At 39.9% G+C, this 25,868-nt stretch overlaps 1 protein-coding gene across 4 annotated transcripts in view; it reads right to left on the bottom strand.

Annotated features, from left to right (window-relative positions):
- Positions 1-25,868, bottom strand: part of CTNND2 (catenin delta 2) — a 641,466-nt gene that overhangs the window by 394,485 nt on the left and 221,113 nt on the right. The window contains exon 1 of one of the 4 annotated variants that reach the window (XM_064705502.1): positions 23,099-23,338. The exons of the other annotated variants lie outside the window; for them this stretch is intronic. The gene's annotated coding sequence lies outside the window, so the exon portion shown is untranslated. Of the gene's footprint in view, positions 1-23,098; positions 23,339-25,868 lie in introns of those variants that run through there. 4 annotated transcript variants of the gene reach the window in all.

The following is a 25,868-nucleotide window of genomic DNA, read 5'->3' as shown; positions in this document are numbered from 1 at the left end:
GCTTCCCAGATGCTCTGCCCCCAGCCTGTAGCTTGGTTGTCACAGACTTGCACTTCTTTAAGGCAATTACAGTGAACACACCACCAGGCTCTTGCCAGACATACGCAGCAGCAAGGAGACACAGGCAACAGTGACAAGCTGCAATGAAGTAAATTCTAACTGAACAAGAGGTAAAAGAACAAACACAAGCAACAGAAACAGTAATTAAAAAAATCCAAAATCAAACAAAAAATAAGGGTAGTGGAACACTGGAACAGATGAAGCACTGGTACACATAGAATCACCATTCTTGGAGATTTCAAAATCCATCTCCACACCTGATCTAACACTGAAGCTAGACTTGCTTGGAGCAGACCTCCAGAGTCTCTTTTAACCTATTTCTTCCATGATCCTGGAACTGATGAGCTCTGGATATTTTTTTCAAGTTTTTATACCAAGGTTATTGATTAGATCAGAGGTTACCAAACTCCCTGATCATGATGATTACATACAGACATATTTCACTTGATGTAAATGCTTGTATTTTATCAGCCTGAATTTCTCTGGCTTATTCCTTCACCTGATTTGACTGCTTTAGTCATCCCATGCTTCTTTACAAGAGATTAGCATGGCATCTAGGCTATTATGCATATGGATTATTTATGGGATAAAGAACTAGTTTGGCTGATTACAGTGTTTAAAAATAAACTATTCCTTCATTTTCATGTAGGATTACTTCAAAGAAGTCCCTTTTATGCCTTTAACAACTTTTATGGAAGTAAGGCCCTATTTTATTTTCTATGTTTAGGATTCTCATACAAATATGGCGACAATTGCATTCCATGGCATTGTTTTAGCTCTCTAGGCATTCTGCCCTGTTCCTCTGTGAATTGCAGGCAGGCCTTGCTCTCTGAAGGCACATTGCCCAACTGCCTGGACTTCTGTTCCTAGGCAAATTGCATTATTTCTTTTCCAACATAATCGCCAAAGTTTTAAAAATTTGAAATGGTCCTTTTTTATCCCATTTTTTCTTCTCTGTTTTATGTTCAGCTTCAGTCTTTAAGCTAACTCTTTTCTTCTTCTCATTAGTTTTTACATCCCTTGCCAACACTCCCAATGGTTCATCACCCACCATGATTGCTGTGCTATTCCACTTCCTGCCATGCAAACTACTTCTATCCATAAAGCAATAAACTCTAAGTAAAAACTTTAGAGTGTTAGGACAGGATTAGGACTGCTATGAGTTTTCCAATGTAAGTGCTGTGCTTCTCCACCCTCTGCAGCAGCAATTTAAGGAGGATGTAAGATAAAATTGACTTTCTACCTTACCTAACTTTGACCTGCTTTAGGGCTTACTGTTATTATTCATAACACTCAATGTGAGAGCAAAACAAATCATCAGCGGTAGGCCCTCTCCAAGGACAGCAAGAGAAGTAGGGCTGCAGTTTATTAACAGACCCTGACTCTTCAATCTCACACTGGCCAGAGCTTGTAATTCTCATTTACTTCTCAGCTGTCCAAGCATATGTCTAAGTGGAAAAGGGTAATTCCATTTACAGCAGCAGCTCTTGAAGCCTGACTTTAGATTTTCAGCAAATACAAGACAAAACTGTGGACTGATGGTTTTTACCTTGATTTTCCAGTACATATCTGCAGAGTCATTTTATTAAGATGGAAGATGCTTAATTATACATGTATTTGTATATAGTTTAAAGACATGTGGAAAGGAAGTTGAATAACATGGTCACAAAACGCGAAACTTCTCAAAATGTCCTAGACATTGAAGCACTAAGAAAGCCTTTTTTGGTTCTGACAACATCCTCAGGTACTACTTTCCCTTTCTTATGTGATTAGATCTGTGCTCTGTTGGGCAATGTGCCAAGATGCCAGCAATAGCTGCAGAGCTGTCAGAGCACACACCAACACATGTGCACACCAGTGACATACACAACTTCTTGACCAGTCTGTCTACGTGCTTGGAGATCTGAAGTCTTCTACATCATTTTATACATGGACTTCTCCAGTTCCCTGTCTCTATGCCTCTGAACTAGTTCTCCCTCTCAGAGAATGCACACTATCCTAGACACTGGGAACAGATGCAGAACCAGCATGACAAATCATTAGCTTTACAATTGTCCAAAATGGTCTAAATGAGCAGCCAACTATTCTCTTCTCCTACTTGAAGTGAGGAAATTATTCTGGTGAATAATTTTTTCTTTTGATTTTCTTCATCTTATAAGAAAAACTTATTTCTCAACACAGATATAGAATCACAGAAATTCTAGGTTGGAAGAGACCTTTAAGATCATCGAGTCCAACTCATCTTCTAATGCCTCAACTAGATCATGGCACCAAGTGCCACGTCCAATCTTTTTTTAAACTCTTCGAGGGATGGTGACTCCACCACCTCCCTGGGTAGATGATTCCAGTATTTGATCACTCTTTCTGTGAAACACTTCCTCCTTAATTCTAGCTTGCATCTCCCTTGGCGCAATTTGAGATACAGACTGTAAGTACAGCATATCCAAGAACACATTCCATAATTTGCAATAATCCCTGAATTTATTAATTAATTAGGATACTAGATCTGAATATTTCCATGAATATCTATTAAAAAGCTGGTTATTAGCAAGTTACTAACAGATTCAAAAGTTATCTAACAAAGCAAGACGGGCCTCTTTTTTTTAAGACAACCTAGCACATGCAAATGAATACCTACAGAATTTTTGTTCTTGTCTTGAGACTAACAACTCAGAAGCTTGATTTTCTGCACACTTGAGACATGCAATTTGCTACACTAACTTAATGTGGATGCACTTTCAAATAAATAAAGGATTGCATCAAAATTGTAAATTCAGCTCAAATACAGATGTTCATAAACAAAAATTCTAGTATTCTGGCTGACAGTATATTGATTAGTCAAATAATGAATTTATTTCTGCTACTAAGTACTATTAAGTGCTAAAGAAAAAAATTCCCAGCATGGGCTAAAAAAGATTTGAACTCAAGGACTGCAAACCCTTGAGATTTGAACATTTTCTTCACAGATAATTCTATGGCAGTAGCAGTTAACTTTAATAGCTTTTGAATATTTCCTCTTTTATTATATCTTTTATTACAAAGAAGAGAACTAGTAAAATAATTAGGCAATTCATTCCTTTTTTGGCTACCCTACGGAAATACCACAGTTTCATGAAATTCCCAACAGATTCATATTGTTCCTTATGAAAGAAAAAAGCAATTAGTAATGAAAATGTTAGTTTTAAGAAGTATCATTATGATCTTATTCTTCTAATTTCTGGTATGAATAGCTCATCTTTTCAACAAAGTAAAAACGTTTTCATGATGAAATTACAGGCTTAAAATCACCTGTTTGAAAACAAATAGGTAAGGAACATGTACTTCAGGGTAACATTTATAGTATAGGCAAGGACAGGTAGGGAAAGAGCTTAGAACCAGTAAAAGAAACAATCTCACTGAATAAAAATTCCTTTTATGAGTTGACATCTGGGTTGATGCAGTACTGAGTTGGCAGAGATGTAGTTTGACAGATGGGTAAGAAATGCAATAGTTCTGAGAGTCTTCAATTACCCCAACACTTGGTACAAAAAACAAAATAAAGTAACATGAAAAGGTGGCACATAAGCTGAATTTTAGATAATATCATACACAAATGCTTGGGATGCCCAAGGAAAAGATTAAATTCTTGACTTGGTCAAGCAAGATAGTTTCACATCTTGCAGTTGAGAAGCCAACCTTAGTGATCATTCTGTCTTTGAATCCAACATCCCCATGGAAAGCAGAGCATCTGCCAGTTAGGAATCACATAAAAAGAGAATACTTTAAGAAAAAAATATCAAAAATTTTGCTTAAAGCTAAAAGTAAAGTATTTATAGACAGCAGGGAAATAATTGTTGGAAGTGTATGATGAATATACAGAATCAAGGCAGTGTATCAAGAAAAGGTCAAGACACAGAAGGTTAGCAAGAGCAAAGGAAGCTGTTACCAAAAAAAGCCCTTTTTCTGAAAGCTGAAATTATCTTCAGGTGAAGAAAATACAATAGCGTAAATGTTGACAGGTTAAACATAAGAATACAAGACAACACAATTTGATTTTAAAGGACAAATAGCCAAAAGCATCAAAGCAACCAATAAATATTTCTCCAAATGCATCAAGAGCAAGAATCTGCCTGGAGAGTCTGCAAAACCACTGGTGAGGATATAAAAGGGCTCACTGAAGAGAAACCAAATGAATCTCCCATGGAGATTTTTACTATTTTATGGGAAATTCTTGTGCTAAGAAATCATTGAGGGAGTCTTATCAGAGGATCTGCCCGAAATTGAAGTGAATAGGTCATGAAACAAACTGACGAAACAACCTGTAGCAAATTGAAGATCAGATGGTATTTGCTCAGTAGTTCTAAGAAACTAAGAAATACACAGCTTAAAATTATAAGACATTGAATGTAATGCCAGTTTCAGGGGGATCTAGAAGACTACAGACTAGCAAGCCAGATAGTCTTACTGGAAAAATTATCAGTCGGTAACATAGAAGAGAATTCGTGGCCCCTAACATAAAGATGAACAAGTTATCTAGAAGGCTTCTGCGTGGATAAGTTTTTCTTAAACAGGAAGTCAAATGAGGAAATAAATGGTAAATTCTCCCAGTGGAAGGTGTCCACCAGTGAAGTTCTGGCGCCAGGTTCCACTGTTTAATACATATAGAATGACTTGAAATAAGGCACGAGCAACAGGTCAACAAAGTTAGGCAACAATAAAAAGTTATGGAGGACAGTGGGGCTGAAGGGCAACAACACCTGACCCTTCTGTATTATCAGTGGTTTGCCATTTGCTTTGCTGTTTCTTTTTGACGCAGAGTTCTGGGGCCTGATGTTACCCAAGAAGAGAGGCCGATTGCCTTTTCTGTGCCATTTTTGATGAACTCACTGGCACTTGGCTGCAGCAGAGCTGTATCTTTCTTGTACTCCTACTTGCTAACATACTTGCAGAAACTCTTAAGTTATTCTTATTATCTCTTGCTGCTTTGAGTTCCAGCTGAGCTTTTGCCTTCCTAATTGCATCTCTGTACACTGAAGCAGTACCTCTCTATTCATCTGTGGAAGCTTGTCCCCTTTTGCACTGCTCCAGTGCTCCTTTTCTCATTCGAGCTCTTTTGGTAGCTTGGTGCCTTTCCAACTGATTTCTTTTTATGTCTGCTCCTTTTCCTGCTTAGGGGGATAGACTGCTCTTTTGTACTTCAAGAAGCAACTGCACTGGGAAATCTCCCAACATTCCTGAGCTTCTTTGCCATCCAAGACAGGTTCCCATTGGATCCTTCCTAGAAGTTCCCTGACTGAGCTGATATCTGCTTTGCTGAAGTTCAGGTCTTTATTTGATCACTTCTCCTCCTCAAGTCCTTGGCCTCTATGCTCTTACAGTCTCTGCAGCTGCTGTTGACATTTTTATCTTCCAACAGGTCTTTACTGGCAAACATTCAGCCCAGGAGAGCACTGCTCCTAGCTGGTCTATCCACAATGACATGAACGAGCTGTTCCCAACACATCCTGGAAACATCCCAGATTGTTATGCACTACTGTGCTGTTTTCCCAGAATGGCTGAATTCCCTCTTGAGAACCAGAGCCTGAGGCCTCTTGGAAGCGAAGATTTGACCCACCTCTTCTTCCTCACCTAGGTCCATAGCAGGCACCATGAGATTTCTCTCATAGCTCTTATTTTGACCCAGGAACATTCTACTGACTTGAAAACAGATGAAAGAAAATGAGTCTTTATGTAACAGGCATGCTTTTGATGGTTACTAAGTACATCATAACTTCACTGGGTCGTGGAAACCTGAAAAGAGGTGGCTCTTGAGTATTGTAAGGCACTACCACATATTATAGTCCTGTTCTTGCTCTTTAGTTAGCATTTACTTGATGTCATCAGTGAAGACAGTTCATCCAACCAACAGTGGCTGTTCTTGCTAGTGAAACATACATTTACTGCCACCAAACAGATACCAGAAAACATAATGCATCAGGTTTTTCTACAGAAAAATAGATTTTCATCCTTAAAACATCCAGATCAGGAATCCAGGCTATTCTTTCAAAAAAAAAAAAAAACACTAAAAAGATTTTACTGCTGAGTTCTCAATCAATCAGTCAGAAAGATTCCAGATTTGTACTACTCATTGTAAGTAAAGCAATGAACAGAACAGAATAGTTAAATGTACTGGACTGGATTTGTGGCTATGCTTCTGGGAGATCAAACACACAAGCAACACTTGCTGCACTCCAGAATTACCATGCCTCAGTAAGACAACTGTGCTGCTTCCACAATTACAGCACAGATTTCAGTTCAAAGACTACTCAGTTGCCACCAAAATGATGTCAAGAAAACTGTCAGTAGACAACAAAAAAGGAAGCATCTCTACAGGGATGCAATTTACAGAAGGAATATCAAAATTATTCCTATGATACAATTATAAAATAAGAGAGCCATAAGAATCATTGTTACTGTCATTGATTCAGAGGAACAAAAAAGAGGGAAGAGACAATGAGTAGAAATAATGAATGAATAAATTTGTTGTATTACTTCAATCAGAATATTTCATTGACAGTATTGTGAAAGTCACCTGAAATTTAAGTCTTTATTACAGCAAAACACAGTCATCAAAACTGCATCTATCCATGTGGAACTGGGTTCCTGCTAGGAACCTTCTACCAGTGCTGATAACAAGTCCAAGACCTGTCTCAAACAACCCATAACACTAAAGCCCCTGATTCCAAATGCAGACTAAGCAGGGAGGAGTTGCAACTCCCTGTTTAGGAAAAAAAAAGGTTCATGATGTCACAGAATTGAAAAGGAAAGGCAAAGTAAATGGAAACAAGCCTGTGGGATCTCAGCACCTCAGGACTGAGGTGCCGAGCCACCGAGACCACCCTTGGGGGGCTCGGGAGTCCTGGAATGTTGCCAGAAGTGTCTGGTGGCTGGACTTTGATCCTACACGGGAGACGACACCTGTATGAGGATAGGAGGACTTCACCGGGGTGAATGGTGAAGGGATTAGTTAATTAGAGGGTGAGACACAGGGTTTAAGATTGCTGTACAGGGGGGTTTAGAGAAGTAAGATGGAGGAATTGGGGCGTGTCCTGTCCTTTTTCTTCTTCTTCTTCTCCTCCATCTTTTGTGGTGATGGTGGCACTTTGGGATTGGTCATTACTGAAAGTACACCGGACTATAAGAATAAAAAGGATTGGGGAGAAATGATAAATATTGTACACGTAACCATGGGTATAAAGATAGGTGACTGTCCGGAGGGCGGACACAGTGTGCTCATGGCTGACTGCTGAGCAGACCTCTGTCGGGCCGAAAGAAAATCTTTTAGATAAACATTTAATAAACATAAAAACCGAAAGAAGAACTGAAGCCTCTTCTTGTCCTTTGATACGCGGGCTGCCCCAAGGCCACTCCGGGCCTTTCCAGGCCCTTCAAACAGCCGAAAACCAGACACAAGCCATGCACGCAAAATTTTAAACTCAGTGTTTTAAGTGAATTTAATGGCAGAGAGGCAATTCAAATTAATTTCCAGACATGGTTTCCAGGCTGCTGTTTAGAGCCATACAGTTCCTTACCCTGCCTCCTCATCTTAAATCTGACATCTCTGCCCCCAGTGGGAATTTGGACTGGGTAAAATGAGGCCTCTCTCCTCCCCACACCTGGCAGCAGCTGAATGCCACACATATCCCTTCTTCTGTGACTCCAGGCACTGTTTCCATGACAGCAACCGGAAAGTCATTTCAAACTGGTCTGGGAGGGAGGGAATGAGAATCACCCATCCTGCAGAGTTCCCCCTGACCCCCGTGGACGAGGCATTCTGAGAAACCAGGGACAAGAGTGAAGCTGATGGCACATTCCGGGAGGCACCGAGGGCCCAGCAGCACCCTGCAGCCTGAGAACCTCTCTTTGTGCCTGGTGAGAGCTGCTGAGGTGCAAGCCCATGTGATGTGGTGGATGGAGTGCCCAGCTTTGCTGGTATGTGGGAGCAGATCTGAGATGGGCAGAAAGCATTTGGCTCTCCTGCCCTCCAGGAACACTTCGACTGTACAACAGATGGATTTCTGGCCATTCCATGGCTGAGGGGAAGTAGAGATATATACTTGCTATGAATTGAAGCAGCACAAGGGGAACCTTGTTTCTGCCTCACAAATTAGAAATACCAAACCTGTGGTACCAAAGTTTTAGCTGTATTTTTCAGCATCTCAGAACCGTGTATGTGTTGGGATTACCCGTCAAAGCCATATGATTTGCAGAGCCAAACATCTCAAAGACAGAAAGGAGATGCGATGTGACACTTCTGAATGATCTTCGCTAGCCTGAAATAATGAGAATCTGGAATTGCAATCTCTGCTTACACGACAGAACTAAGATGCAAGATTACTCTGTCTGTTTCCAGTCCCCAGCCTGCTCACAAGCCAGGATGTAAAGCATCAGCACTAACCATGCATGGCAGACACCTTTAAAGGATCACAGAAGCATGGAGGTAGGCAGGGGCCTCTGGAAGCCTCCTTGTCCAACTCACAGTGGGCCACACTGAGCAAGCTGTCCAGGACCATGTCCAGGCAGCTTTTGAATATCTCTAAGGAAGAAGAACCTACAATCTCTCTGGGCAACTTGTTCCAATGTTCAGTCACTCTCCCAGTAATGGTGTGTCTCCTGGTGTTCATACAGTGTCACTGTCATATTTTCTGAAAAATCCCTTTGCCAGGATTTCTTCTCTTGGGAGCTGAGAAGCCTCAGAGACAAATGTAAATAATAATTATCTGATTCGCTTCTCCTGTGTTTGCTGCTTTGGAATGTGGTTTGGACATTGTTTACCAACAGGTGCATGTTTGATTGGTTTCATGGGAATTGTATTTATTTAATGACCAATCACCATCAGCTGTGTCAGATTCTGAGGAGTCAGTCATGAGTTCTCATTATCATCCTTGTTAAGCCCTCTGTCTATATCCTTCTCTTTCTTTAGTATAGTTTTAGTATAGCATCATATCATATCATATCATATCATAAATCAGCCTTCTGAGAACACGGAGTCAGATTCCTCATCTCTCACCTCGTCCTAGGGACCCTCACAAACTCAACACATACAGCACCTTCTGTGTTTCAGTTTGTGTCCACTGGCTCTGGTCCTGTCCCTGGGCACCACTGAAAAGAATGTGACTCCCTCTTCTTTGCACCCTCTGTTCAGGTGTTTGTACATTTTGACGACTTCCTTCCTCAAGCCTTCTTTACCCCAGGCTGAACAGTCTCAGCTCTCAGCTTTTCCTCAAAGGAGAGATGTCCCCTTCATCATCTTAGTGGCTCTTTGCTGGACTCCTTCCAATATGTCTGTATCTGTCTTGAACTAAAAAGCCCAGAACTGGACCCAGTGTTGAGGTGTGGCCATACCAGTGCTGAGAGGAGGAGAAAGATCACCTTGACCTGCTGGCAACACTCATCCTCCTAAGGCAGCCAAGAACACTGGTTACCCTCTTTGCCACAAGGGCACATTTCTGTCTCATGCTCAACTTGGTGTCCACTAGGACCCCTCGAAGCTTTTTATGGCAAAGCCACTTGTCAGCCAGGTAGCTCCCAGCGTGTCCTGGTGCATGGAGTAACTGGGCACAGCCCTGTCTGAAACCAACCTTATCAAGGTTACTGAGGCAAACACGTCATCTCAGAAGCAGCAAAATTTGACCGGACAGTTGTCAGGCACACTATACTAGGTAACTTTTTTTTGTGCCATCAAAATTACTCTCCCTCTCAGAACACTTCTGCAGTAAAAGAGAGATCTTCTAGAATTTTTCTCTGTCTAATCAGAATGAGAGGTGTAGCTTCTTCTTAGTGTGCCTGAGGGCTAGGAATGGGTAAGATATCAGATTATATCAATATGGGGGAATATTGTTTAATTTTCTGAATTGATCATAGACAGTTCAACTTGTCTTACCTTACAAAGTTTATTCCTCTCATCTCCCAGACACTCTAATTTAAACGATAGCCTGTGCCATGCAAAACACTAACTTCCCCTAGTCTGATAGCTGCACTGGATACAGTCCTGAGAAGCCTCTTTGCTCAGAAAGTCTGGCTCCTTGGATTCCGACCCTTTCGAGGAGAGTCTCACCAGACTGGAATACACAAGTACCAGAAACATTTGCAATGCTAAACTGTAAGAATAAAAGAAAAGCTACTTAAATTTCTGGACCTGTTCTGTTGTCTATTCCTTCTGTGTTTTATATTATCCAATCATGTGACAAGCAAAATGTGACATCAAACGGATTTAGCAAGTGCTAAAAATTTATACAGCAAGTTCCTCTCTGTCTTAAAAAGGGAAAGTACATATTTAGTGTACCAAAATCAGGATTTTGAACCAAATTTCACCTCTGCTGAAGCTTTCTTATTATTGTGTTACTTTCCCATCCCTAAAGCTTGATTCCTATTTAGTACAGACTGGGTTTTTTTATTTCATGGCTGGCAAAGTGTGTTTCCTTTCCAAAAGCAAAGTCACTGAAATTAGAATGAAAGAAATAATTTAATGGGATGCACTTTACTTCATTTCCTCAAACAAGAGACTGCATTGACCAGGAAAGACATTTCTCTGGCTCATATCCACTGCAGAGAAAAGCCAGAAAGAGAGAGACACAGAGAGAGAAATACACCATACCCTCCCTTGAATACATTAATGAAAAGTGGGCAGAGACCTTGCAACAATGTTTGGGATGTCTTTGACAGCATCATTGGAATATAAAGTGCCTCTAACCACTTTTCATGTCTTTTTTTGGAAGAGCAGTCCTCCAACAGTGTAATACCACTTAAAGAGGAGGACTTTGAAAATTAAAGCCTTATAAATCAGTTTCCTTCCTTTTAAGCAGCTTCACAAACACTGCAGACAGTTTCTACCTTTTGTTCCTCCAGCTCATGTTTGATACAGGAGACGTGCAAGGAGCCCTTTTGGAGTCAGTACTTGCATAGGGTACAGTCTCTACAGACAATCCCAATTGAGGTTTGGCAACTGGATTATGGTCAGGACTGGACAGAGGGGAACATAACCTCCTGGAGGTAAGCCAAAGTGCACAGGGTTTGGTTATTGTAAGATTTCACCTTCCTTTCCTGCATTTACAGAACACATCTCTCAAGCCAGTGACACAGGTTTTGTACCTGCCAGCGAATTTTCTGCACGCCACTGCTTTGGGCATGTTTGGTGCCAGGCTGGACTATCACTTTCCTAGGAAGACAGGATGACAGGTGTCTCCATAGCAACTGAGTACACATGGCTCTGGATACAGCACCTCACATAAATATCTTGCAACTATGCGTTCCCTAAAAGAAAATACTCTACAGTTAGAATTCCACTAAAATGGAAACTACAGAATTATTTACAGTGAAACAAACTTAAGCTTGAGAAGCAGTCATGTGAGAAATAACACTCCAAATAATGGATAGCACAAAAACTATGTGACCTAAATTATAATTTCAAATATTTCTAAATGAGAAAGCTTTGGATAACTCAAACAACTGCAACCACTGAAAATGCTAACTTTCTAATGACAATGACTGTATGCAAATGATCTAATTACAAACATCAACACACAATGCCTTGTTGAAAAACAGGGGGAAACATTTTGAGCAGCTTAGGAGGAAAAAAAAATTACACTTTGAAAATATTATCATGCATATGGAATAATGAGGCCTCATAATAAATGCTGCATCTTATTTACTAAAATTTTGCTCTTTGATTCAGATGTTAATTTTGTGCTGCATTAAATGAATAGCAGATAAACCCCCTTTCCTTTAAATGTTCACATCAGCTCCAAAATTATAGTTTAATACATTTTTTGAATTAATCTTACAAAGCACTGAATTCAAATTTGCAAGCTGTGTTGATTTAGAATTTTAAGGAGTTCTAGTAGTGGGAATGAAAAGAGACAGGAGCAGATAATAGACAGAGGATGCCCGACCCATGCCAACAGGACCTGATGATAGAACAGCTGGATACACCACCACTTTTAATTAAACATCAGTGGATCTGAAGAACAATGACTCATAAGTTAAACATCTGTCTAAATATTTTCAGTAATTATTGATACATTTTATATTCCATAGATCAAGTTGAGTCAACATTCTATTTCAGTAATTTTAGGAGTAGACATACTTCTGGCACACACAGAGCAGAAGATAAAAATCAAAAGTAAAAGTTGTTCAGTTAGATAAACCTAAAGGCTTTTTTTTTTTTTTTCCTAAGGGGGACATTTGAAAAGTGTGCAATTTATCTTCTTCTGCCTGTGAAGGTCTGAAGTATCCAGTCACACTTCAAGAGTACCCTGTTGTATGTCAAAACCATAAAGCAATTCATCCCGCTGTAGTCAAACCTAGCACTTCAATATATTAGGAAAGAAAGGGTAGGGAAAAAAAAAAAAAGGTAAAAAATCCTGCAGCTAAGGCTGCAAAATATGGATGGCAGCTGCAACAGGTGAACTGTTTTGCAAGATTAGCAGCCTGCCATAAAATCCTTCTTTGTAAGAGAGCAAACCACAACACGACAGTAGATAAACTCTATTACAGTGAATTTAAGAACGTGTAACCATGTAGACAGAATAAGCCAAACATCTGCCCATGTTTTTTTCTATACTTTGTTGATGTTGCTATCATCTGGACACATTATCCACATGTCCCCTGAAACCATGTATTGCAATTTCCATCAAATGCTATTACACCTGCTGAAGAGGGCAGAACTGATCGACTACAGCTTCTCCTGCTGTTGAGCTCAGCCAACAAGCTGTTTCTGAGTCCTGCTCATGTTTTGGTAAACTGAGCCAAATTGATTTTGTTTGGAAACTGATTTTTTTAATTAGTTTTCAAACTGTTTTTTAATACTGTTTTTCAAAGCTATATTGTGCCTTACTAGCGCATGCTTCAAAACTTCAACTAAAATCAGTATGAGGTGAATGACAAAAATCATAATGAAAATTAATTCCTTTATATATTAAAAAAAAAGCATGTCATGCACAAAGATATTCTGAAACAATAAGGACAGTGCTGCCAAGACACTGTAATGTGTCTCTGAAACACTCAACAGTGCTGCCGAGACAGTAATGACTGGGCCTCCTATCCCCAGAAAAACTTTCAATCTGTTCACAATGCTTGTATATAATTTCTTTTTTCCAAATTCCCTTTCAAATATACTGATTTTCAGATGGAAGAGTATGTTTGAGGTTTTTTAATAAACCTACTTTGCCACTCAGAAAAATCAAGCATAAAATGCCAAGTCCCAACGGTGACTGTCCCAAATCTGCATCTGACTTCTCCCTCCAAATAACAAAATGGCTAATTATTCTTTTAAAGCATTCCATGAATATTAACAGTAAATGTTTAAAGGAAGGAAAGACAGCAACCCACACAGGGAGGCTGTGTAAGAGCTTGGAAAATACACCTATGTCCAAATAGGAATTTCACTGATTTTATGGACAGCTGTTTTACAAGAGCCAGTACTAAATAAAACTTAGGTTCTGTCTCTTTCCTGTCTTAAAAATGTTAAAAGATTACATTAGGAGGCTCATGTGCAATAAAAGTCCAATCATAAGGCATTTTAGAGTTTGTCTAAACAGATATCCAGAGTCTACCTGGAGGTCACAGCCAAGGAGGCAATTTCTTTATCCTGCAGCTCTACCCTGCAGCTATGCCACAGCCACCCTTACTTGTATGACTTCCTAACCCAAAGCAATTATTAACAAGTGTCCAGGCACTGCCTTTATCCATTTATCCAAGCTTATTTTCATTTTAAGGCATTATAACACTGATGCCAAAGTACTAAAAATAAGAATAGAAAAACAGTTGAGATTATTGCTCCCAGACTTTCTGAGTAGAAGCCCCTGAACACACTACAGAAAGAAGCAGTGTAATGAGATACTGACAGTCAAATAATGTCATAGATTTTAGGCATGCAAAACTGATAACAGGGCACTAACTAATAGCATGAGTCAATAATACCTGAAATCTTAAAATAAACAAAATAGCAAACAAATCAAATTTTGTTTGGAAAAAGAAAATCAGAAGCTTTAATCTTCATGCATATACAGACAAAATAAACCCTTTTTAGATGGATGCAGGTGCTATTTGTACATGCATTCCTGTTTAGGAGTAAATGAGTCCACTTACATCTAATGCTGCATTTACCACAGCCAAATATGTAATTTCTAACCATTTCAGTAACACAAAAAGAACTCAGAATTTCATTATAAAATAATTTCAGACACATGATTCCTAATGAAAAACAACAAACACTTCAATATATAATATCAGACAAGAAAATTACACCCCTAACTCAGAGAACTCTTCAAGAATGTGGCAAGACCCATTCACAACATCAGTAGAGAATGGCAGGAGTGAACACAGAGCAAAAGTTTGGGAGAAGAAAGAAAGTGGTGCAGCAATGCTAGAATCACTGCTGCACTTGTTTACTCCCAATGCACCAATTATTCCTGGGGAAAAAAGCAGAGAGAAAGTAATGACAAAGAAAACGTTCTCTTGCATAAGCCACAGGAGACAACTCTCAGAGCCAGGGGACACAATGGAAGTAAGGCCATCCTGGAGCCTGCCAGAACAGACACCCTCCCAACTGCTTGAGACTTCCTCAGTGGTCCGAGATCAACCAGGGAAACACTTTTAAGCACAAACATTTAACCCAAATCTGATTTTAACATCACCTGGTTCCCAGAAACACTGGCTGCTTAGCATGCTAAACAAACTTGTCAAGTTGCTTCTGGATTTCACTCTCTAGAAAAGCACAGAAGTGCAAACTCAAGTCAGGGATGTCAAGATTTTTCAGCTCAGATGCTGCCAGCTCACTAGCCTGGTACCTGACCATCCAGGTAGTAACAGAAATGGCCTCAAGTTGCAATGCAAGGGGCTGTCCTCCACTTGAGCACTTGAAAATGACAGGCAGCTGCTTTGTAGCTTGTCTAAACATCACAGCAAAGACACTCCGAAGTATGTGGAATTTCACTATTATTCAAAACAGTAAGCATCTTGTCTTATAAAACACCTTCACTTCTATCTTCATGTTAGCAGTGCAGGAACATGGATGACAAAGGAGCCACAGCCAAATTTATTCCCTCTATTTTTCCTCAAACATCACCAAGCACGTTCACAAGGCTGAGATGCCTTGTGTCTTTCCAGACGGCAAGGCTATAAATAAAATTTCATATACTTGAAGTAGACTCCTGGTATTTCCAGAATATTAGTTCAGGTAACATTTTCTGCAAAGAGATAAATTCACATGTGTAATGCACATGCTCTGAAGCAATGCTATTGTGTCTGTGTGCAAGTCATCAACAACACATGAACAAACTGGCAACATTTAAAAAAAAATCTGTCATGATAGCCTAAAGAAGAGAACCTAAAGATAGAAGTGTCAAGAAGCTGTTATCACAAGAGTTTATCCATTAAAGCAAATCCTCTAACTTTTAAGGATTTTTTTCAGGTAATCCAGTAGATAGTGTATTGCCATAGTCCACAGGAAAAAAGATGAACTTTGCCCATTCCATTTGAATGTAACCCAGTCCTGAGACGCCTACAGGCACATTGCAAAGGTGCTTTGGGTCTCATTCAAGGTGTGATTGATCTATAAACCCTTCTGCTTTAACCTTTCCTTGAAAATGTCTATACATTTTTACTGCACTGTTAAAATAATAGCAGCCTTTTTTCTTTAGTTGGAAGGACCAATTTGTCAGCAAGATGTCCAAATGAAAAATATCACCACCTCTGAAGACTTTACTTTTTGTTTCCTCCTTCCCCTTACTGCCTCCCTGAAGCTGTGACCCAGTGTTAGCTCTTCAGCACAGAACTACAGCTACCAAGCAAATGAAGTTCTGGCTTACCCCATCAACTGAATTAAGGAGCATCTGTCTGATTTACACCAAATTCTCATTGTACAAAATTTACAGTATAAGCCAGACAGCGCATACGATATTAGTAATAACTTATTTATTATGTGCTGCACAGGTTCATTATGATAATTTAACACTAATTTAAAAATATACTTTAAACTACTATTAAACACAGTGAAAATAAAAGTGTCAAACTAAAAGACACTGTGAAAATAACAACTTGTTAGGACTAATATTGTGTGAAATACCACTTTTCAAAGAGAGACAACTTGTGCAAAGAGCACCGAGGGAGTACATAGATGCACATTCCAGGTAAAGTTCCCATTTAAATACAGAGCAAATATGGACATAGCTAATTTTGATATCATTCTTCATTTAATTCAGCACTGTATGTGTATATACATGGGCTTTAAAAGAACTGCAGAAGCTTGTTTAAGAGGGGCAATGGCACTTGAAAAACCCCACTAATAGGTATGCTAACAAAATAGTTAAATAACTTTTTTTGGTGGAAAATACTTATTAGAAACAAAGTACATAGGGTACCCGGAGCAATAACTACGTAACAACTGTGAAGTGAACAAAGTAGTTATTTCAAGTATGAAACAAAATTTAAGCAATAGTTGTAAAAACATAGACAAAAAAACCAATCCACAAAACCACAACAAAACAAACAAACAAAACAAACCCAAAGACCATCAAAAAGAAACAAAAAACCGACCAAACAAATCTCAAACCAAACCAAAACCATGGACTGCCAGCACATTTCAAGAGCAGTAATGGGAGAATGGAGATACAACATGACCTCCTCAAAAGTGTATGCAAGTAACTCATACGAGAAAAAATGAATGAGAAATCTATACACTCCATTATGCTACTGCTGAAGGAAAATGCTCCATCTCTGTAACTACAATTTCAATACATTTAATATTTTGGTACTGAATACACAGTCTGTTATTTGTGATGAAAATCACAAATCACTGTTGGACCACAGCATATATAGCCTAACAGTGAACTGAGGCAGAAAGAATTATGAAGAAGGAAATACGATTAATACTGGGGTCCAACAGTGATCCAACTCAATACTCATATGTAGTATTAATCTCATACAAGAACAATTATATGAAAATAAAATTGCTGTAAATTTTTTCTATATGTTTGTTCAATAATAGATTAGGGAAGGCAAGTTATTCATCAGATCCTAGCACCAGCAAATCATGTACTGGAAACGACTTTTCCAGCATCTGTGCTTGGTTAAAATTAAACCCAAAATACATCAGTGTTTGAAACATTATGAATGTCAAGCACACACCCTTCCAGTGCAATGTCTACCCTTATGACTGTTTAGAGGGGAACAAATATGGTGAGGATTTAGGAAAGTCTAAGTGCTTTTGCAGCTTATATATTATTTTCTTTCCTCTTTTAATTACGTCCTTCTGAGCACATAATTTCAAATACAGTTTATGCAGATAAAGCTGGTGACATTTCACCTCCTCCACAGGATATGCCAAGATGTGCTGTAGTTTACTATGGCTGAAGTTACTTAAAGCAGTTGTGTAGCAGTTTCAGCAAGAGCACAACAAAACATTCGGGTTCCATCAGGTCATGCAAGTCTTCCGTAACTGCGAGGGCAACATAAGGCAAACCAACACAGATCCACCTCCTGGCCAAGCCAAGTTCCACTAATTTCAGCAGATCTTGATACCTCATTTTAAACCATCTAAGAACTTCTGGCTTTGACTGAATATAATCAAGTTCATTAGGAAAAAAAAAAAAAAAAAGAAAGTACTAGAGACAGATCACTAAAAATATTTCCTCTGATTCAGCAGCCACAAACTTCCCTCCCTAATGGCTCCGAATTTCACATGGGAACTGAGGAGCATCCCTCTCCCCAGCTAACGGCAGGGACTGGGCTGACAGGAGCTTTTCTGAAGGACTTTACCCATGTGACTGAGTATCAATTAGGTGGGAATTATTTAAAAAGAGTCATAGCTCAGCAGTATAGAGCTGTGAATACATAATGGCTTCGAATGCCACAGAAAGACAATGAAAAACAACAGAGCCACTGTGCAGACTGAGGTGGAGAAAAGGAGCACAGACCAAGAACAAAGATGAGAACCTGCTCCTCACAGAAAGCTGTCATGGAGCCATTTGCACGCTTGACTCTCAATTTGAAATTGGACTATTCAATTTTTATCACATAAAAAGACAATTGAGAGGGTCAGATCGGGAGCCAAAAGAAATCTAACCTGAAATCAAGGCAGGAAAGACAGGTAGCCCAGTAACCTTTAAAAAAAAGAATTGCAAAACTGTTTATTGGGATTTGAAGTGTTTTGTTTGCTTAAAATCTCTGCTATCCTTCTATTTTAATTCTTTGTCTTCACCTATTGTCAATTAACCATCTCTTGCATTAGAAGAATGTTTTAGGCTAAGTTAGTTCCCAGCAACAGGCTGACTTTTCTATTGCTTAAAGGCCATCTTGTGACAACTAACGGTTTCAAGACTAAAAGATAAAAGCATGATTACAAGGCTCATGCTAGACTGGGCTCAGCAATAAAATACCGACCCTTCTGACAATGGCAATTAACTGCAAAAAAACTACAAGTGTGTAATATTTCCTCTTCACTTTTTGTCACTGTCATATTTTCTGAAAAATCCCTTTCCCAGGATTTCTTCTCCTGGGAAGCTGAGAAGCCTCAGAAAAGAACGAAAACAATAATTATCTGATAGCTTCTCCCTGTTTTGCTACTTTGGAATGTGGTCTGGAGATTGTTTACCAACTGCTCAATGTTTGATTGGTTTCATGTGAATTGTTTTTATTTAATGACCAATCACCATCAGCTGTGTGAGAGTCTGAGGAGTCAGTCATGAGTTTTCATTATTCATTCTTGTTAAGCATTCTGTCTGTATCCTTCTCTTTCTTTAGTATAGTTTTAGTATAGCATTCTTTAATATAAGATATAATATCATAAAATAATGAATCAGCCTTCTGAGAACATGAGTTAGATTCTTAATTCCTCCTTTGTCCTGAGGACCTCACAAACTCGACAACTTTTATATTGTTTTCTACATCTTAGTCAACAACACCCCTCTGACATTACTGATGATGCAGTCATTTTAACCCTCTGTGCAAGAGACTTGTATCACACGTGTCCCTTTTGCACATTCATGAACTCTGTCAGTTAAGAAAAGTGGAAAGAGCTGGAAACACAGAAAAGCAAACTTATTAGACTTCAGATTTACTACAAATTCCAACTGTGCAGTGGGTTCACAAAAAAGAAATGAGCAACTGCACAACCAAGGCTGTAGAAGAAATACTGTAACTTATTTATAGTCTGCTGGGCCATCCAGGAGGCTGGACAAGCAGTCTGCCCTTTTCCCACCACGGCCACCATCATCATCTGTGAGCCACCGTGCATGCAGACATCACAAGGAATGGGTGCCTGTGCCAGGTGAAAAAGCCCTGAGCAAATGCCAGAATGAGAGCCTGTACATACTAGAAAGCAAAGGCATCTTCTGCCCTCAGTTTTCCAATTGACTGCTCCGTACCACTGCACATGTAGATATCCTTACAAAACACTTGTACAAAGCGATGAGAATGGCAATAATCAGTATTAATTTATTCATTACACAATCAAAATATCTTAGACACACAGTGTACACCTGCTCAGTGGTAATATTATTTAAAAGAAGTTTTCTTAAAAAAAAAAAAACAGTATTCATCACCACCAGGAAAACTGATGCCAGAACTAGGAAAACCCCCCAAAAAGTGATGACATCCGAGTGCCTGCTGATCACCAAACAACTTAATGTAATTGCTAAGCAGTTCAAAAAAATAATATTTCTCTGCCTATAGTTTTAGAAGAAATTGTCAATAAATGTTTATTGCAGTCTCAATAGACTTTTACAGAATTCCTTGGTACAGAAGAAAGACGTGTCCCAAGATTTAGCTTCTCTGACAACTGCTAAAGCTACAAAAGTTGTATGACTCCAACATGTTTCATTCCACTAAGAATAACACTCACAGAACTGGTCTTAACAGGAATTACACACAATGGTGATAACTTCTTGGCAACATCCTAAATGCGCAAGTGTTTTTCTTACTGACTCCCAAGGTCTGATTTGCTCCACTGTGCTGGGCTAACAGGCAGGACTTTTGCTGAATAAGACGGCTGTGCACACTGTCATTAGAAAATGTTAGACACGGGGTGTATTAAGCAGACCCTTACTTAAACTGAGTGTAATCAAAGTTGTATTTCCACCTACTTTTTCTTCCAGACCCCTAAAACTGCTCATTTTTGTAGCACTCAACACTGACAGAGATGTTTTTCATGTGTTCACAGCTAGGAGGACAAAGTTTCTGCTTTAATTTTCAGGTTAGCTTTTTCAAAAGCCAATTACTGGGATGAGCATTCTGAGAATGCCATACAAAGGCCTTGATCTCTGGCAGAAATTATTCATAATTGCATGAACTCCATGCTAAGGGTCTTCTGATAGGATCTCTCTGGATCTTAAAATTAAATGGTTAAATTTGACATAAAAATTTCTTTAACATCATTATCTTCTTAAAGAAAGAAATAAAGAAAGAAAACTCCCCCACAAACAATAACCTTTTTCATATACACATTTAAATGTAGGGACAGTAGCTTCCATCAAATGCATGATATACTCTGCCATGTGAATGACCTGCTCAGAGCCAGCATTTTAAATCCAGTCCATGCAAATGGATCAAGGCTTTCCATTTTCTGTTACCTCTGCCTCTCACTGTAGGTTAAAGCAAGTACCTAGTTATTTAAAACAGAGATAGATGTACACTTTGTATATACACATACACACAAATGCAGCACGTCAGTATCGTGGACCAAGGAATGAAAGGCTGCTTAAAACAGGCAAAGAGAGTGGACTGTAGTACAAAGCAGTGTGCCAAGAACTTCTAAGTTAGTAGGTTATGAGAATGAACTTTTACCAATGACAGAAAGCTGGTTTATCCCACCTGTCAGTCACTTCAGCAACCAAAACACTAGCCATGGGGATTTTTTTTCAGAAAAAAAGGAAGAAAAATTAAATTATACATTCTGCTTACAATTATCTTAATGAAGAAATGCTTAAGCTAGCAAACATTAATAGTTAGTGTACAAACAACTCTTACCTGTATAATAAAATCACCAAAGTAATTCCTACTTTGCCTTGGACTTCCAAAAAGCAAGATGTACACATATGGTTGAATTAGCTCAGTTACTCAGAAATCAGTGGAGTAGTACCAAAGATAGATTTGGCCCATTATCTACCTGCACAGCACAAATGAATAATGCAAATGTGTATGCAAAGGACCATGAAGTATCTCAGCTTAGCAGTGCATTTAAAATGTATCACTAACTTTCAGCTTCTTGAAATATTTATCAACCGCAGGAGGTTCCACTGAGAGCACACTGTATTAGGAACTTCACTGAATTTTTATTTCTACACCTGACTCAGAGGACTTTAGTAAAAGAGACTGGAATTAACTGCTGTAACAACTCCAAGTACTGCTCTGACACCACAGGTTTCAGGAGCACTTCATGAGTGTTTCTAAGTCACTTTAATGTTCTTCCCACCGTTGAGACCAACTGGGGCCTTTATGCAGCACATCTTAGAAGGGAGAGGAAGAAGGTACCCAGTTTCTGCAAAAGACTTCAGAAGCCACTAAAACTAAACTGTCTGCAATTGGAAAGCTACTGAAAGAATCCACAGTAAACGAGCACACTTTAAGATGCCACAATCAAATGGAAAAAAAAGAACAAGTTAAGCAGTCTTACTAAAATCAGTCGAGTGGTGTAAACTTGTTAAAATTACTAGTTGGAGCAAGTGAGAAAAAGCTTGGATCAACTGCATTTAAAACTACTGAGCACTAGTCAAATGTTAAATTTGTCTTACAAAACTTTTTTTGAAATAAAATTTTGCCTTGAAGTAATTGCAGAAGTTCTATTGGTCAAATAAAGATGGGAACATCTGAAGAAAGATGAATACTCTAGATTACCAGAAGGAAAAAAATAGGGAAAAACAAACAAATCAAACCCATACCACAAAACACTCCAGCACTTAGCTTAACATTGAGTAGTTCTACCATTTTGATCTAGAAAACCTTTTGTTGCATACTTAAACTGATAAAAACTAACTACATCAGGAAAAAAAATCCCCAAAGCCATGTGCTTCAGTCCTTATGGACTTTGGGAGGATACATGTTTACTCCTTTAATTTCACAAATGCAGTCAACTAGTAAACACATTAAGACATTCCTGCAGTGTTCTGATTCAGTAAAAATGCATAAAGACAACATGCTCTAAACACTCTCTTTTTTTTATTGTTAGTAGAGAGTACTAGACATAAGGAAGGGTGGTTTGTTTTTACATTTTATGTATTTCATTTATTCAGCCAAAAGATAAAACTACTGAACTGTTACCTTAACAAGAATACAGATCTGTGTAAAAGAAGGCTGTCGGGACTTTTTCCACACAACTGACTTCCACATGAAATTCATTTGTTTAATCCCTTGAAGAGTCAGTCACATTTCCCTGGGACTTGGGACGAAACTAGCAAGTCATAACCATGCATTATTTTTACTATCTGTAATAAACTGTAAATTAGCTGATGCATCTAAAAAAAAAAAAATCTACCTGAAAAACCCCCAACAAAGTCTGAAAGGCTAAATAAAATTTAAAAAAATGCAAATCCTATTCTCACCTACATAAGACTATAATTTATAAAGAGATCTATCATTATAGGTAGATAGGCATTTTACTGAGAACATTTTCTAGGGTGGAAGTACAAAGCAACAGGTCTGCGAACTCAAAAGCATGCATCTACAGAAACACATTTTAGCACAAGGATGAATAAATGGTTGAATTATTATAACTCCGGAATTACTTAAAACTTTGCTTTAGACGGGTCGCACCAAGAAATAACCGCGGTCAAATCAAGCGCTGCTCAACACGAACACGAGGCATTTGGGGGAAATAAGGTACTGAAGAGTAATATTTACTTTCTTGCCATTCCTGTGTACTCTAAAATGTAGGTAATTGTGCTACCTATGGTAAGAGACTTACAGCACTTTGAAGTCGAACACCATCCGAAAGACATTCAATAGTGACGTTTTAAGAGAAGTCATAAACCTTTCCACGAAAGCTCCCATTCCATCTCACACAAGCGATCCATCTTTCAGGCTTTACCTTTTGTCGCCCCCTTGTAAATTAATCTCCCGAATCAGTTCGCTGTGCCCTGGGAAGCCTCCTCACCGCCGGGGCCACTTTCCCTCCTCTCCGGAGTGGCGGCTCTAGCAGCTCTACTCTTCTTTTTCAATACCCCCTCTCCTTTTAACTCTTACAAAGAGAAACTTGGGGGCAGCAGCAGCAGCGGCCGCTCCCAGCGGCGGGCAGAGCGCGGGGCCGACAACAACAGCAGCGCAGCGCAGCCCGCGCCGCCGTGCGCTGAGGCGGGCGGGGGCCGGGGGCGCGGCCGGGCCGCGGGCAGCGGCGGCAGCTGCCGGGCCGGGGGCAGCGCGGGCGGGCCGGGGGAGGCGCTCCGCGGGCACAAAGGGCTCCATGGCAACGGCGGGACGAGCCCCCCGCGCCCCCGGAGCCGCCCACGCCGCCCCCCGCCGCAGCGAGCGCGACAGCGGCTCGGGGAAGCGGCGCTCGGCGACATGGGCCGGCAGCTGCAGCCCCTGGCCCTCACACACCTCTTCAGCATTTTCTTTTTTCCTAGCAGAGTGCAGATCAGTCTTCACACACAGGTCTAGTCATTTAGGGTTTCTAATTGAGGGAAGTCGATAAGCTACTAGTGAACAAATTGGAGGGCTGGGCAATCACCAGCCCTGCGAAGTTTAACATGGGAAAGTGCCGGATTCTGCAGCTGGGACGGGCAAGCCTGGGTGTATGGGCAGACTGGGAAGCAAAGGCTGGAAATCAGCGCCATGGAAAGGGACCTGGGGGTCCTGGTCGATGGCAATTTCAATCTGTGTCAGCAATGCCCTGGCAGCCAGGAGAGCCAGCTCTGTCCTGGGGTGCATCAGGCACAGCATCACAGGGAGGGGATTGTCCTGCTCTGCTCTGCACTGGGGCGGCCCCACCTCGAGTGCCCCAGTGCCACAATATAAAAAAGACTTCAAGCTTTAGAGACCATCCAAAGGAGACCCACGGCGATGGTGAAAGGCCTTGAGGGAAGCTGCACTGAGGACTGTATGAGGTCACTTGGTCTGTTCAGCCTGGAGGAGACTGAGGGGAGACATCATTGCAGACACAATTTCCTTGTGAGGGGAAGCAGAGAGGCAGACACTGATCTCTTCTCTGTGGTGACCAGTGACAGGACCCAAAGGAATGACTTGAAGCTGTGTTAGAGGTTTGGGTTGGATATTTGAATAAGGTTTTTCACCCAGAGGATTCTTGGGCACTGGAAGCTCCTCAAGGAAGTGTTCACAGCACCAAGCTGGACAGAGTTCAAGAAGTGTTCAAACAATGCTCTCAGGCACATGGTGTGATGTCTTGGGGCTGTCCTGTGCAGGGCCAGGGGTTGACATTCCTTGTAGGTCCTGTCCAACTCAGATATTGTATGATTCTATGCATAGCATAACTTCACACTGAATGGATTTAACTCCATATCAGAGTCTGACAGGTCTTATCAGTCTCTTACAATAGCTAAAATTACATTTTGGGGCATATATTCTTTTTTTAACTTTTCTTTTAAACATCTGCTTTGCAGACTGTATGACCTGAAGCTGTGAAACTTTAAAATACACAGTCATCTAGAAAATAAAACTTACTCTTGAATTTTTGCACAGCAACAGGTGAGAAGGTCACAAGCTAAGGGATAAGTGCATGGCCCAGCCTCCAGTGGGGACAACTCTGAAGCTCCAAACCACGTTGCTAGGAACAGATCCATGTACAGCATTACTTGCCACTGAATGCAGCAAGACCTTGTGTGCACCCTGAAGGCTGAGAGCTCTTGGGTCAAGGATCAAGATGCCAAACGTGGAAATGAAACTCAAACAATATTCACGAGAAATTTCTACAATCCCAGGCAGGACTCCCATCGTTGTAATTATGCCCATAAAAGATTGGTGGTGTTTTTAGCATGGTGTAAATGTTAAAGTGGTTCAACTATTCTACTGAAGTCAAAAAGATTTAACTTGCTCCTAAAAATTTCTTGCTAAAATGCCTTATTCAGTACATGCATTTCCATTGGTCAACACCTCTGTGATCTGAATGCTGGTAGAAAACAACTGTTCCATTATTTTGTATATAAATAATGATATATACAAAAGGCAAAATAGCCTTCTCTTCTTTCACATAAATATTACGTTTCATACTCAAATACTTTGTGTGAATAAACTGTCAGCTTAGATTCCAAAATGAGCCCTTCCCAAGTTTTTTAATGTAGTTTTTATACCCATTTTAATTTTAAAAGAATTCCTTGCACACAGCCTTTGTTATTTGCTGCCAATGATTAGGTAAAAGGCTGCAGGACTTGACTAGAGACTTGCATTTTAGCCTTTTCTTAAAATTCCATATTCAGTACAGATCTCAAAAAAGCAGCTCCTTTCTACTTACATAGAGCCAGTCCTTTCTCTGAACCCCAGTGACCATGTACTTAACATTCCCTACCATTAATATTTACCACTTTTGATTAGGAATCATAAAATTTCACTGCACACTTCAGTAGCCTTCTCTCAGAATGTCACAATGAAGCTGAGGTCACTTTTGCTCAATTTGATGGGACACAGCATGCATATTGAGGAAGGAAAAACAGCATTTCAGGGTCTGAAGGGACAAAAAAGTAGCTGATTTGGCTTCTACCAATCTTGCCTGGGTTTGTGTGTGCTGCCAGGTGCAGGGGTTGCCCTCAGCTTCCTCCCAAAAGAGGGAAGAAACAGATAGCTCCAAAGAGGGTTCAGAGGTTTAGCACTAGAAACTTATTTTAAACACCTGCTGAGGCCAAAGGAAA

The sequence above is a fragment of the Zonotrichia leucophrys genome, chromosome 2 (genome assembly GCF_028769735.1).
Source record: "Zonotrichia leucophrys gambelii isolate GWCS_2022_RI chromosome 2, RI_Zleu_2.0, whole genome shotgun sequence".
NCBI lineage: Eukaryota > Metazoa > Chordata > Aves > Passeriformes > Passerellidae > Zonotrichia > Zonotrichia leucophrys.
The sequence above is the reverse complement of the archived record's forward strand: the minus strand, read 5'-3'. Positions and strand labels throughout refer to the sequence as shown.